The sequence below is a fragment of the Actinia tenebrosa genome, unplaced genomic scaffold (genome assembly GCF_029948245.1).
Source record: "Actinia tenebrosa isolate PJP-AT-01 unplaced genomic scaffold, QUT_ActTen_1.0 PGA_scaffold0__85_contigs__length_37466705, whole genome shotgun sequence".
Classification (NCBI taxonomy): Eukaryota; Metazoa; Cnidaria; class Anthozoa; order Actiniaria; family Actiniidae; genus Actinia; species Actinia tenebrosa.
This window is the reverse complement of record NW_028292569.1, coordinates 19,024,281-19,038,882: the sequence shown is the minus strand read 5'-3', so window position 1 is coordinate 19,038,882 and position 14,602 is coordinate 19,024,281. Positions and strand designations below refer to the sequence as shown.

Genomic DNA, 14,602 nt, shown 5'->3' with positions numbered 1-14,602 from the left:
GAAACCACAGCAGTCCCGTATAGCCGTTTTGACCGCTTCTTTTCAAAAAAAAAATTGCTCCATTTATATATATATATATAAAGAAGAAAATAGACAGCTTACAAGAAACACAAGGATCTAATCTTTCATTTAAGACAAAAATATAGAAAATATCTTGGTTTTGCATTCATCGATCATGAAACGACTTAGCCATTAATAACAAGTTGCGCACTGAAAACTGTAGCAGGTTCAGTTGCAAAAACATTCATTAATGGAATTATCGATTGTTGAAAAAATATATTTATTACTTAACCGCATCTTAAATGTTTCCTTCGCTATTTTCTTCGGGTACTAGTTTCTTTTTACTCCAAGCCAGCTTTCCGTTGCTTGAGGCCACCATAAAAGTCATTTCCTTAAAGATAATCTAGCCCAAAATGAGTCTTACGAGACTTATGCTTGAGTTACTGAATGAGTACGGTGGCGAATGCAGAATGCATTGCTTGCGCTATTAATGGATGAAGTCATACGATTGCTACTATAAAAAGTACCTAGGGGAATCCCCTAATCAGAACGTTCCGATTGGTAATTATGATATTAATATTCTGTCACGCCATCCCACTCGTCAAGTATGCAAATCTGATCAACGTTTATACAGCTACTTGTCTGTGATGGCGAGTAAATACCTCCAAATAATAGATTTTGGGTTACGTTTTGCAGCTGAACACCATGGAATCAAGCGAGATGATCTACTCGGTTAACTTGATGAACTTACAGACTTACAACTTCTGCAACGGTACTCCTCTTACTCTTCGCCATCCATCTTGTATGGTGTTGAATTGAGAAGACCACGTTTTGGAGGCAACTGAGTCATCTCAACTCTTTCAAAGAAAGCCGTCTGAAGGTAATATAATTGAGGGTAAAACTATTCCTTTGCTTTACTCGATTTATGGAGTCTATCTTGTATCTCGTGCAAAATCGAGATGAAAGTGCGAATTGTGTTCCGAAATCGAGACGGATCAGAATTGCACTCTTCTTGCACAAAACTTTGTTGACCTATCTACTGTTCGTTATTGTACTGAGGGTTTTCTTTCCCTTCCGCTCAACCCAACTTCTAAAGTCCAATTTGATGGTGAAATGAGGGCGACATATTTCTTAGACACTGGATAAACAAGGATGATTTTTTAAACTTTTAGACGCTCAATAGTTTCTAGTAATATCAATAGGTGTGTATGTAGTGACTAGACTGAAATAAATCCTGCATACATGGATCTTGTTTTCTTTTAAGTTGACTTCGACTTCTACAATGTTAGTTTTAATCATTCAGTTTAAACAAAAGCTGAGCACTAAAAATTCTACAGTTACAATATTTTGCACTAAAATTACAATCTGTCAAAATACAAATCCTTCAGACTAAAACTATCAAGATGTATGCCAACTGTTAAATCTACCAAACACATCTTATATGCATCGATATCCATGAGTGACTTGAAAAAAGTGCATGCACAACCATGAAAAGCTTTGTGAGTCAACAGAATAACTTCAAAAATAATTGTAGAATAATAGTTAACTAGTGGAGCTGTTGAAGTACTCAATGGGGTTATGTGCAAAGATTTATTATAGTTTTGAAGACCAATCTAGAAGTAGTGTTCTGAAGTCTTTGAATGTTGAGTAGTTGATAGTTGTACAAGCATCGTCAGGAGTACGAATATGATATCCTCTACATCTAGATACTTTGTTACTTCTACAGCTAGTTGTTGCTCTAATTTCTAATGGCCGTCTTCAGTCTGTAAATAAATCAAAGGTTCAAATATGAAAGTCAGAAAGTAGTATGTAATTAAACAATAATAAAAATGGTGATGATAATAATAATGATAATAATAATAATAATAAATTAATAATAATATAAAATAATAAACAATTTATGTAGCTTCAAAATCCCAAAGTTCAATGGCGCTTAGTACAGTATACATGAAATAAATAATTAAATGAATATGTGTAAAAAATGTGAATATATATATTTATTTATTAGCATAAATTAAAAATAAAAATATTATAAAGTGTTCAAAATAAGCGAGTTTTAAGGTGGCTCGACTGGGTTTTATCCGCGCGATACCATGCAACTTCAAATCGCAATGACTCGGAAGCAAACAATCCAATACAACTATTATTTTTTTTAGAGATTTCAAAAGGAAAGAGGAAATTTTCGAATGGGCATGTTTTTACTGAAATCGGAATTAATGCTGTATGATCTGGTCAATCATGGTCAATGCTTAATTGCTTTCCTAAAATGTTTCCGAACTATGTAAATTAAGTACCGCATTACTCAATTTGTTTTATTTGTCGCATGTCCACACCAGTGAAGAGTTTGTAAATCCGTGTCCAAGTAGCTTGATGTGAAAATCTCGTGTCCATATGTTTGTAAAGCTAGCACAGATAACCAGATACTGCGTAACAAAGTCTTGTGATTCTTGGTTGCTTAAGTTACATAATCCCGAAACGTTTTTGGAAAGCAATTTTAAAGCATTGACCATGATTGACCAGCCCATACAGTACACTGGAATTTACGTGAATGTGATAAAAATGACAATATCGATTGAAAAATGAAATAACCAAGGGCTAAAGAAAATCGCCATCCCGTACATTTCTCGAAGCGGATTAAAGTTTAAAAGCTTTAAAATGATTCAATGAAAATTTTGACATTTTGTTGCCTATATATTGCAGTCAATGTTGACTAAATTTAGAACAAATTCATCGACTAGATAAGAATTTACGAGCATGTTAATTAACATAACACAATAGTCCAAAAATACGGCTCATAGCAAAGTTAAGTCGACCTGATATTTTGAAATATCAAATGGTACGATTTCAATACAATTTATACTCATTATTCCAAAGTGATTTACCAGCTTCTTTAGATAAAATTAGGAACTCAAAACTGAGAAAATACTGAGTTTTCAACCAAGTTACTAACATGTTTGGTTTTTGCAATTTTTTGATACTTTAAAACTTCAATATGAAATTTCTCGAAAATGCTCATACAGATTTTCTTCAAATTTTCTGTACCTTGAGCAAATTACTTATCCTCCAATATCTCAAAAACAATTTAAGAACCTAGGTCAAATTTGGAGAAAATAGGCAATGAAGTAAACGTACCAATGCTTAACAGCAATCTTATTTCAGGTCTGGTCAGGTTTTCAAACTTGCTACTGGTACCATGTAACCCAGTACTCCCTGCCACATGGACGGGTCGTCGGCGTCTAAACCGCTTCCCCCACTTGCTATCCAGTGAGGAGGGTGGCTTGACACCCAACAGGATTAAAAAATAAGACCTGTCAAAGGGTGGAGGAGTTCGTAGGAGCCAACAGCCATTAAGCAAGCGTCTTCTCGGATAATGACGTAAAACCGGAGGTCCCCTCTGCTTGCACTTGACCCCCGATAAAGTCGTGGTTTCGTGTGTGGGTGTGTTTATTTATTTTATTTTATTTTCGTATCATTAGTATTTATTTATTTATTCCTGTGGTATGGGTTGTGTAGCGGCAGCCACAGGCGCTTAGCAAAGCTCACAGCCTACCACAGTTTGTGGTTCTTCTTTTTGTTTAAAGCGCCTAGATCAGATTTGGATAGGCGCTATATAAATATTTATTATTATTCTTTATATTATTATTATTATATTAATTCCGATTTCAGTAAAAACATGCTCATTCGAAAATTTCATCTTTTCGTTGAAATCTCTTTTAAAAAATTTAGTATTGGATTGTTTGCCTATGAGTATTTGCGATTCGAAGTTGCATGGTATCGCGCGGATAAAACCCAGTGGAGCTACTTTAAATATGAAACAAACCTGAATTAAAACAGTAATGATGAAAAGGTAAATTATACACCGTGAAAAGATGAAAAAACACTAGTTTCAGCTAGTTATACCTTCTGAATTAAAAGACTTGATGGCCAAAACATATTTTTATAAATAATTAATAAAAATCATAAGGTACCACTCCCCCTCTAAATTTTTATCCAGTTCTGGTTAGTTTTTGGTCTGTTTATTATTCAGTTTAGATCTACATACGTATATAATAGCGCATGGTAAAAACATTGGTTATAGACTATGCACAAATTCTTATAATATTTTGTTATTTTAAAGAAGCTATTGAAGTATGAAACAATCGAAATATTGTGTTGTTATCATACTGTTGCTTCACGTTTCTTGTACCTTTTTATCAGTCTTCCTCCTCATCATGTTCCACGGGTTTTTTCTCCCTTGTAGGTCTCTCTTCTCTCCAGTCAGCCTCTAAACGTTTCACGTGAATCAAGTATAAAATGTAGGCGATCATCTCAATCATCTCGTGTATTCCTTCTAGTAAGTCCATGATGTAGGGAAAATGAATTGATTTTGAAAAGAAGTTTAGAAGGCGAATCGTGAAAAGAAAGACTAAGAGTAAAACATAAGTCGCTGTCACTACTACATATATTGAAGCGCGCTCTCAACCAATGACTGATTGACTACGTCCTACGTCACTATATATCTTTCCTGCACGTGACAAACCTCTATGGGAATGAAGAGCTATTGTTTTACAACTAGTCGGGATATCATCGTTATGCCGTTCGTACCTTTGGGATACTCATGAATTCGAAGAGTAAAAACAAAAGAAAATGAATCCCCTGGAGGTTCGTCACGCTGAATTGGGAAAACATTGTCACACCACGGATAAAGTCTATTCACCCTGCCTGCATGTGCCTGCCTGGGCATACGCAGTGCATGAACGCGCGAATTGAATTGAAATTTTAATAACAATACTAGCTCTAACTTGGTACGCTATTTTAGTCCTCGCGATCCATCTTATGTCTTGAACAGAGGAAATAAAAATTTATGTGACCACCTTTTTGAGGCAAGTGAAAATTTTCAAAATTAACGTTTGAAGGGATTTTGATCGTTAAATCATTCTTTAACTTTGCCCGATTCATGGATTCTATGTTTTATCTCGTGCAGAATCGAGATGAGTTGAAAGTGTGGAGAAGATTTGCTTCTTGTACGAAAATCAACATTCTTTACCTAGCTACTGTTCGTTCTGTTCTTGCAGGGTTTTCTCTGGGTTCTCAGGTTTTCCTCCCTCCGTACTAATCAACTTTTAAACTCAAATTTGATTGTAGATCGTGTCTACCACAGAGTTGTTAGCGACTGGTAAAACAAGGACGATTTTTGTAAACTTCTGGAATTTAAAATTGAGTGCCACAGGTAGTAAGGAAAATCTTTCCTCGAATTTAAATATAGAAGTGAATGGAAACCATGATGTATTTCAGACAAAGTGCTATCCAATATTTTGAATCTCTCGTTTGAGGGTCATTTTCATCCAGATATCATAGTTTGTGTCCTTTTATGTTTATCTACTTACAACAAAGTAACAAAACTTATCAAAGCTGCATTATCCGAGCTATGTTTACTGGGCAGAGACGAGTAAAACAAGCCAAAGGTTGGTGTAAAATGGCTGTAGGCCGGGTCAAACCTACAGCCGAGCTTTAGTAATGGAAAATATGCAAAATTACTAGGGATCGATAAAACCCTGATAACAGTACTTCGAGTAATGCCCAGTGAAGGTGAGGGCAGATAAAACGCCCAAGCAAAATGACAACCAGTTGTCCTTTTGCAGCCCCACCCGAGGAGAATGCAGCAAAGAGAAGAATATTACTATCGAATAAAAGATAAATTTAAGTGAGACAACCGAGTCATCTCAACTCTTTCAAAGAAAACCGTCTGAAGGTAATCTAATTGACGGTTAAATCATTCCTTGGTTTCACTCGATTTATGGATCCTATCTTGTATCACGTGTGGATTCGAGATGAAAGTGAGAATTGTGTTCCGAAATCGAGACGGATCAGAATTGCTCGCTTCTTGCATAAAACTTTGTTGACCTATCTACTGTTCGTTATTGTGCTGAGGGTTTTCTTTCCCTTCCGTCCTTCTAAACTCCAATTTGATGGTTGAATGAGGGCGACAGATTTTTTAGAATCTGGTTAAACAAGGATGATTTTTTAAACGTTTAGACGCCAAATAGTTTCTAGATATGTAAGTGCTTGGAATCCATGTCGAATTTCAGTCGAAAATGTCATCTAATATTTTGAATCTCTCTTTTGAGGGTCATTTTCATCCTCTTGTATTTCTTACAGAAATTGAAAAAAATTTTGGGATCTTTTTTGAATTAGGTGGGGGATTTTTTTCCAAAATTTGCGAAAATGTAAAAAATCTTTTAATTGGGATTTTATTAATAATTATTGATATCAATAGATGTGTAGTGACTAGACTAAAATGAATCTTGTTTTCTTCTGATTTGACTTCGACTTCATAAACTACAATGTTAGTTTTAATCATGCATTCAGTTTAGATAAAAGCTTAGCACTAAAATTCTACAGTTACAATTTATGAAAGTACTAACTGCTTTGCACTAAAATTACAATCTGTCAAAATACAAATCCTTCAGACTAAAACTATCAAGATATACGCCAACTGCTAAATCTACCAAACACATATTATATGCATCGCTCGATCTCAATAGGTGACTTGAAAAAAGTGCATGCACAACCATGAATAGCTTTGTGAGTCAACAGAATAACTCCAAAAATAATATGCAGGTCCTATTTAGTAATAGTTAACTAGTGGAAATGTTGAAGTACCCAGGCAGTGATGTTATGTGCAAAGATTTATTATAGTTTTGAAGACCAATCTAGAAGTAGTGTTCTGAAGTCTTTGAATGTTGAGTAGTTGATAGTTGTACAAGCATCGTCAGGAGTATGAATATAATCCCCTCTACATCTCTAATACTTTGTTACTTTTACAGCTAGTTGTTGCTTTAATTTCTAATGGCCGTCCTCAGTCTGTAAAGAAATCAAAAGTTCAAATATGAAAGTCAGAAAGTAGTATATAATTTAACAACAATAATAATGATGATGATAATGATGATGATGATAATAATAATAATAAATTAATAAGAAAATTAATAATAAACAATTTATATAGTTCAATGGCGCTTAGTACAGTATTCATGAAACATATTATTATATTAATATGTGTAAAAAAATGTGAATATAGATATTTATTAGCATAAATTAAAAATAAAATATTATAAAGTGTTCAAAATAAATGAGTCTTAAGGTTCTTTTTAAAATGTTCCAAATTACTTTCCTTTCGCAGTGGTTCAGATTGCTCCACAACATAGGACCACGTACTGAAAAGACCCTATCGCCATACTATTCGATTCGGTGCCTGATAATAAAACTGTCCAATGGAAGAATGTTGCCTATACAACTATATCGGCAATATTCTGTTGAACTAGTACTAAGAGAATATTCTCTTGACTAGTACTCTTGACTAGTATACATCAAACGTTGAAATAAACGAATAAAAATGATGATAACAACTCGTTGTTAGAGCGCATTATAATGGATCTGAAGGAAATGTGTCGATGAAAGCTCTTTTAAAAAGTCCATGCGTGGATTAATCAAAGTTCAACCTTACTTTTAGGCCACGGCGCGGGCAAGCCTGACCGGGGAAAGGTACTGTCTATGTTTTTCTATCCAAAGAAAATCAAATAATATGTTGAACAATTCTAATAATTCGACATTAAATATGAAACAAAACTGAATTAAAAGATTTGATGGCCGAAAACATATTTTTATAAAAATTTTAAGGCTCCGAAAGAAAGTTAATAAAAATTATAAGCGGAACCCCTACCCGTTATAATCAAATTGGTCGGGGACATCGTTGTGTGTTCGCTTTAACATTGAACTATTATTACAGCGCATGGTAAAAAGATTGGTTACGGACTTCTTAATAAATAAATTCTTCATAATATTTTGTTTTTTTAAAAGGAACTACTGAAGAATAAAACAATCGAGATATTGTGCTGTTATCATACACTGTTTGGAGTTTTTTGTACCTTTTTATCAGTTTTTCTCCTCATCATGTTCAACGGGTTGCTTTCTCCGTGCAGACCTCTCTTCTCTCCTGTCAGCCTCTAAACGGTTCACGTGAATCAAGTATAAAATGCAGACGATCATCTCAATCATCTCGTGTATTCCTTCTAATAAGTCCATGATGTTGGGAAAATAAACTTTTTGAGACGAAGTTTAGAAACAAAGTGATTCGTCGCAACTACACAACTACAAGTGTGCCTGGTCGTCTTATCCGCCTACGTCTCGCAGTTTGGACTAAAAATAGTTCAGCACTTTAACTTTGCAGTTTCTGAATCGTTCGCCCGGACAACGTGACGTCACACACTTGAGTACTCTATATACTCTAGTTATTTTGCTTTAAAATGACATAAGCAGAGTAACTACCAGGAGTAATGTAATATTATTCAACGTGACGCTCTAATGTTTTTTTTCTTCTGTTGTATAATTTACTAATCTTATTCCGTAAAAATTCACCTGCGAGTTTAGAGTTGTGTGACAATGTTCTAATGTCGTAAGGAGAGTATATGGAGGTTAAGTTTTTTTCTACCAAGGGGGCCCCGTGAAGCTCAAATGTAACATTACAGCGCTTCTCAATCACACGCGTGAAATCGTATAATTTGCCTTTGTCACGAAGTAGGTTTTGTTGGTAGACGTTCTATAGGCACGTGCCCTTAAAAGGTTTGGGCTTTCCAACAATGTTTACGAAACACTTTGATTGGTGTCCAAGAAAACTCCATTTTGTCTCGACAGAAAGTTTACGATTTCGCGCGTGATTGAGAAGCGCTGTAAAATGGAAGGAACAAGCATTGGTTTATGAAAGTCGAATAACAACCTCAAAATGATGGATTTTCGGGTTAAGTTTCTAAACTGAACACCTTGGAATCAAGCGAGTCGGTTAACTACTTGACAGACTTTCAATCCACCTAGACTGCGAACTAAGTGCCTCTATTTCCCCTTGTCACTGTCAACGGATACTAAGCTGAGTATCAAGCTCTCCTCAGGCCCCTAACCTCTCCCCAGGAACTCTGTATGCCTCTCCCTGTAAGCCGGTTGAGATACAGAACATTTGACCACAATAAAAAGAGCGAAGAGCACTAAGGTGACAATGTTCATCGATCATTAAATCTCACAAGAACTATGCTTTTCCCGACGAGACATCTTTCTAACCGACTTTATGAGTTTCCTCAGCTTATAGTGTTTGAGAGAACCGCTTTTCTGTTATCCTGGCATATAATATACAGAATATAGCAAGATCACATTCACAATACGCTATCATATTCAACAAGTCATGATCATGGTCTATGTTCTTTGTAAAGAGCCTGGGGCTAATATCATTAATACAGACATATTTAGGGGATTCCCCTAATCAGGAAACGACCCTATTGGTTATCATCCTGTCACGTTCCACTTGTCACGCAGTGCATGTATGATATGCAAATCTGATCATTTAAACAGGGGAATATAAGTTGTTGTCTGCGATGGTTGAATAACATGATCAAAATGATGGAATTTTGTCCGTGCTAAGTTTCCTAACTGAACACCATGGAATCAAACGAAATGATATAGTCGGCTAACTACTTGACAACCTTTCAATCCACCTGAGTCCTCGCGATCCATCTTGTATGTCTTGTGAGGAAACGATTTATGCGACTACGTTTATGAGGCAAGGCAATGTATCCAAACAAACCCTCTGAAGGTAATATTTTGATCTAAGTCCCTGGCTTTACTCGATTTATGAATTCTTGATCTTGTATATCGTTCGAAATCGAGATGAAAGTGTAACTTGTGGACAGAAATCGAGACTGAAAAGATTTGCTCGCTTCTTGCAAAAAAAATTACATTCTTAACCCATATAATATTGCTATATAATACTGTTCGTTCTGCTCTTGCAGGGTTTTCTCTGGGTACTCAGGTTTTCCTCCCTCCGTACAACACAACTTCTAAACTCCAGTCTGATGGAGAAATGTAGACCTCAGATTTGTTAGACACTGGTAAAACGAGGACGAGTGTTGGAATCGTTTCGAATTTAGAACTAAACGGAATCATAGTTGCCAAAGGTGCCATCCAATATCTTGAATCTCTTTTTTGAGGGTTATTTTCATCCAGATATCATAGCAGTTTGTGTACTTTTCTTGTTTTTATTACACGAACATCCTGTATTTCTGGCAAAATTTGCATAAACGTAACTACACACAAATAATCTCTTTCATTATGGGATATGTTTTCTTCTTCTCATGAATTCGACTTCGAACTACAATGTTAATTAAAGTGATTCAGTCGATTTTTAAAATATACTGTGTCCTTATGTGACAAAAAGATTAAAAGGTATTAAAATAGCTAAGCGCTGAAAGTTCTAAAATTACATTATAAAAATACTACTTACTGCACTAAACATACAATATATCAAAATACAATCCTGAAGGATAAATCTATCAAGATTAACGACAACCGTTACATCTAATACATTATTCAACGTTTTTACAGCTCTAGTGTATTTCCAACGGATGTCAGGTCCATATATACTGTATATACATGCTGTGTACATCGTCTGGTTATTGCTCTAATATCTAGTGGTGGCTGGCTGTTCTCGGTCTGCAAAGAAATCAAAAGTTCAAATAGAATACTAATAAGAAGGGTAATGCCTAATGTTCGTAGTAAACAGGTCACGGAAGCATTGGCAAGACATAAATCCTGATGCGGGATATGCAAACTAACTACTATAATTATGATATATATAACTGAAAAATGGCTCTTCTATTACATAATACGCATATAATAATTAATGATGGTAATTGAACTGAGTGAAGTGTGCAATTTGGTCTGAAATCAAACGCGCGATTACAAAATCGGACGACCGCGTAGCGAAGGTGCGATTTGTAATTGCAAGTTTGATTTCAGACCAAAATTGCACGACACGAAGTTCAGTTACCACTTAATCATATCCTTTTTGTAATCATACACAAGAAAAAGACACAATAAAGAGTGCAGAATAATCAATTTAATGTAGTAGAACTAAATGCGAACAAAAATAAAAAATATCTAAAACATTTTTTTTTGTTTTTTTTTTTGATTTATTTTATTGTTTAAAAAAAAACTATTTTTTAGGATGCGATTAAGAGCTCCTAAGGGTGCAATTTGGGAATTAATCGCACTCCTTTGAACCAATCAGATTGCAGGATTTGATAGTGATTACAAAAAGGATATGATTAAGGTAAAAATACACATACAAAATAAATATAATGAAGTAGAGAAATAAGAGAAAAATATCATATGCCCTTGGCAGGATTTGAACCCACGTCTTCGGTATTCTAGTTCGATGTGTTAACCACTACACTACAAGGACCAACCACGCTGGTAACGCAGCCAGAATATGAAATGTAGGGTATTCGTGAGGATCCCAGAGCGATATTTTTTCTCTATAGGTAAGTTGAACACCGTAAATGTACGCAGATAATAGACATAATAAAGTAGAAATTATGCGTTCGGTGTGTATATAATGAAGTAGAGAAATAAGAGAAAAATATCATATGCCCTTGGCAGGATTTGAACCCACGTCTTCGGTATTCTAGTCCGATGTGTTAACCACTACACTACAAGGACCAACCACGCTGGTAACGCAGCCAGAATATGAAATACCGAAGACGTGGGTTCAAATCCTGCCAAGGGCATATGATATTTTTCTCTTATTTCTCTACTTCATTATATACACACCGAACGCATAATTTCTACTTTACTATGTCTATTATCTGCGTACATTTACGGTGTTCAACTTACCTATAGAGAAAAAATATCGCTCTGGGATCCTCACGAATACCCTACATTTCATATTCTGGCTGCGTTACCAGCGTGGTTGGTCCTTGTAGTGTAGTGGTTAACACATCGGACTAGAATACCGAAGACGTGGTTTCAAATCCTGCCAAGGGCATATGATATTTTTCTCTTATTTCTCTACTTCATTATATACACACCGAACGCATAATTTCTACTTTACAAAATAAGTATGTGCGACTAAATTTAGGGAATCAATCGATTAATTAATTAATTATATAGATAAATGAATGAATGAATAAATAATCCTAGATAGTTTATATGTTTCAACAAGCCTATATCGCTTCGAAAGCGATGATGTTTCGGCCCGTTATCTATTTATTGTGTGGCATTGCTGAAAAGAATTTTGGTCTTGCTGTGGTAATGATTGGGTCTCCTGTATTTTGAAAATGGCAGACATTACGCTTTCACGTTGCAAAGTCTTGCGTAAATTTCGATGGAAACATTTGTTATAAAATTCTCTTGGACGAAACACATCGTAATTAAGTTTTTTTGAGATTTTAGTGGTTCTTGCTTTGAAACATAGTGTTTTGGGGAAAAACAGGGCAACGTACATATATGTACATATAACGTCTCGCCGAACGAACGAGAGATCCGACAATAGATATAAACAATGATTGAGTATCGCAGAGAGCAGAGTACTTGGTGTAAAATATTTTGACACATGAGCATTACTGTACGCGCTATGTTGAATGTAGGATACTTTTTAAACCTTCATTCTGCTCTTTGACATTTATGGTAAATGTATTTAGCACTTATATTGTAGCTTGAAGAAAATGCGAAAGTCTCAATTCGAACAATAAGATACAAGGCTTGTCTTTGACCAGTGTGCCGTCACCAATCTACTCAAAATTTACATCTTTTGGTGCTTCAAAAATTTTCATTTTTTGGTGCTTCAAAAATATTACCAAATCCAAGAAATGATACTTTAATTCAGAGTATTAATAAATGAAAACTGATGATTTCAGACTTATATCTTCAAAGTTGTAAAGTACGCACTGTTTGTTTGTGGGACCTTAAATAATAGCTGGTACCAAAAACATATCCTCAGATGCACACGAAGCTGCAACATATCGGAAGCTTGCTTCACAAAATATATATGCATCAACTGTTAGTTACATATATAAACTCACCAGTTTTCTCATCTTATGCTTACAGGCAGCTGAGATTGGCAAATTGCCTTAATTTGCCGCACAATCACAAAAGTTTTGGATAACTTTTCAATAACCTACTTGGCGACTTGGACCTAGATAATGACTTAGGAATAAAATACGCATTGTCGAAGGGTTAACCAATATTATATTTTTTCCAAAAAATGGCGTCATGCGAAAGGGTATAATATAGTCTACACAGAGAAGATTCACCGCAACTCTCCGAAATACTCCGCATGGTGAAATGTTTTACATTTTCACATTGCTTATGATGGAAACGGCATATGATTGGATTAGGTTCAAAACTCTGACAGCTAAATGACACGCACGGAGACTATTATGGGCCGGCAAACCGAATGTAGTGACAAAAATTATCTAATGACATTGACACCTAGAGATATTCTAGGAATGTTTATGCCAGTCGCCCATGTGAGCTGACTTGGCTGGTTAGTTTTGATTTCTTTTACCTTTCTGTTATATTTACACGGAAGACACGGTTCGTAATTCCTTGCAGCGTATTTCAGTGTATTATCAAGAAACCTTTATATAAGAAATCCAAAATTTTCAAGAAATTTTAAAAAATTTCTAATGAAACATGTTGTAATTCACTACTAGATATAAAAACGCGTTCTGACAATTTTGATATTTTTTCATTACTGGGGCCTGTATCTTAATCTGGCCTTTTATGATATTTCCCTTCACTTTATATCTTGTGGCGAGTAGTTCATAACAAGTTGCGCACTGAAAATTGTAGCAGGTTCAGTTGTATAAAAGATTATTTACTGGAATTATTGATGGATGTATATAATGATTTTGTGCTTACCCATATCTTAAATGTTTTCTTCATTTTCTTCAGCAACTTTCTCATTACCCTCGTCTCTTTCCTGAACTTGGTTGAACAGCAGCAGTTGTATGATGTCGTACACCATTCTAAACAGCTCGTGCAAGGCTCTCAGTAGGTTCATTATTGGTACAATAACAGCTTCGTTGTTTGGATCAGTCATCTTGTTCAGTGCTGTAATGAAGTGCCATCAGTACTGTTCGATGAAGGTCTGGCGGTGTGTGCTGTTGTTACTACAATTATAATAGGCAGTACTCCCGAAAGTGACGTAGAACACGCATCACCGGTCAAGATCAGAGTCGTTAAGTCATTACGTCATCTTGCTCGGAAAATAATAATAATGAATAATCTTTAATAAGGATACCAACTTCACCTAAAGGTGATTTACAGAAGGGTCCTTAAATAAACTCAAATAAAATGTGTATATAAACATATAATATATATAAAATAAATAAAAAAACTATCTAAACTCTAGGAATTTACTAATTTACTAAAATACAATTGATATTAAAATTATATAAAAGCCCTCCCCCACAACGTGATATGAATTAATTAGTTAATTTAAGTAAGAAATTCATTTCTTAAAAAGTTTTAAATTTACTGCATTGCGTATTGTTAAACTAAGGCTGTTCCAGACTGAGGCGGCAAAGTTAATAGTTGTCCACTGGCCCCACCTAGCAAACGGATTGAGGATCATAGTGTCCTCCATTTGTCTCTAGAAACTAAATTATAAAAAAGGGGGCTAAAAGCATTTTGTTTAAGGTGGCTCCACTGGGTTTTATCCGCGCGATACCATGCAACTTCAAATCGCAAATACTCGGAAGCAAACAATCCAATACTTTTTTTTTTTTAGAGATTTCAA

General features: G+C 35.1%; 2 long non-coding RNA genes across 2 annotated transcripts; both read left to right on the top strand.

Annotated features, from left to right (window-relative positions):
• Positions 1-540: 540 nt before the first annotated feature.
• On the top strand, positions 541-5,445 carry LOC148913647 (uncharacterized). The gene is made up of 3 exons (XR_016120558.1): positions 541-880; positions 4,241-4,333; positions 5,125-5,445. It is a non-coding gene; the product is annotated as an uncharacterized LOC148913647 (long non-coding RNA).
• Positions 5,446-9,387: 3,942 nt separating this feature from the next.
• On the top strand, positions 9,388-14,209 carry LOC148913646 (uncharacterized). The gene is made up of 2 exons (XR_016120556.1): positions 9,388-9,616; positions 13,756-14,209. It is a non-coding gene; the product is annotated as an uncharacterized LOC148913646 (long non-coding RNA).
• The last annotated feature ends 393 nt before the right edge of the window (positions 14,210-14,602 follow it).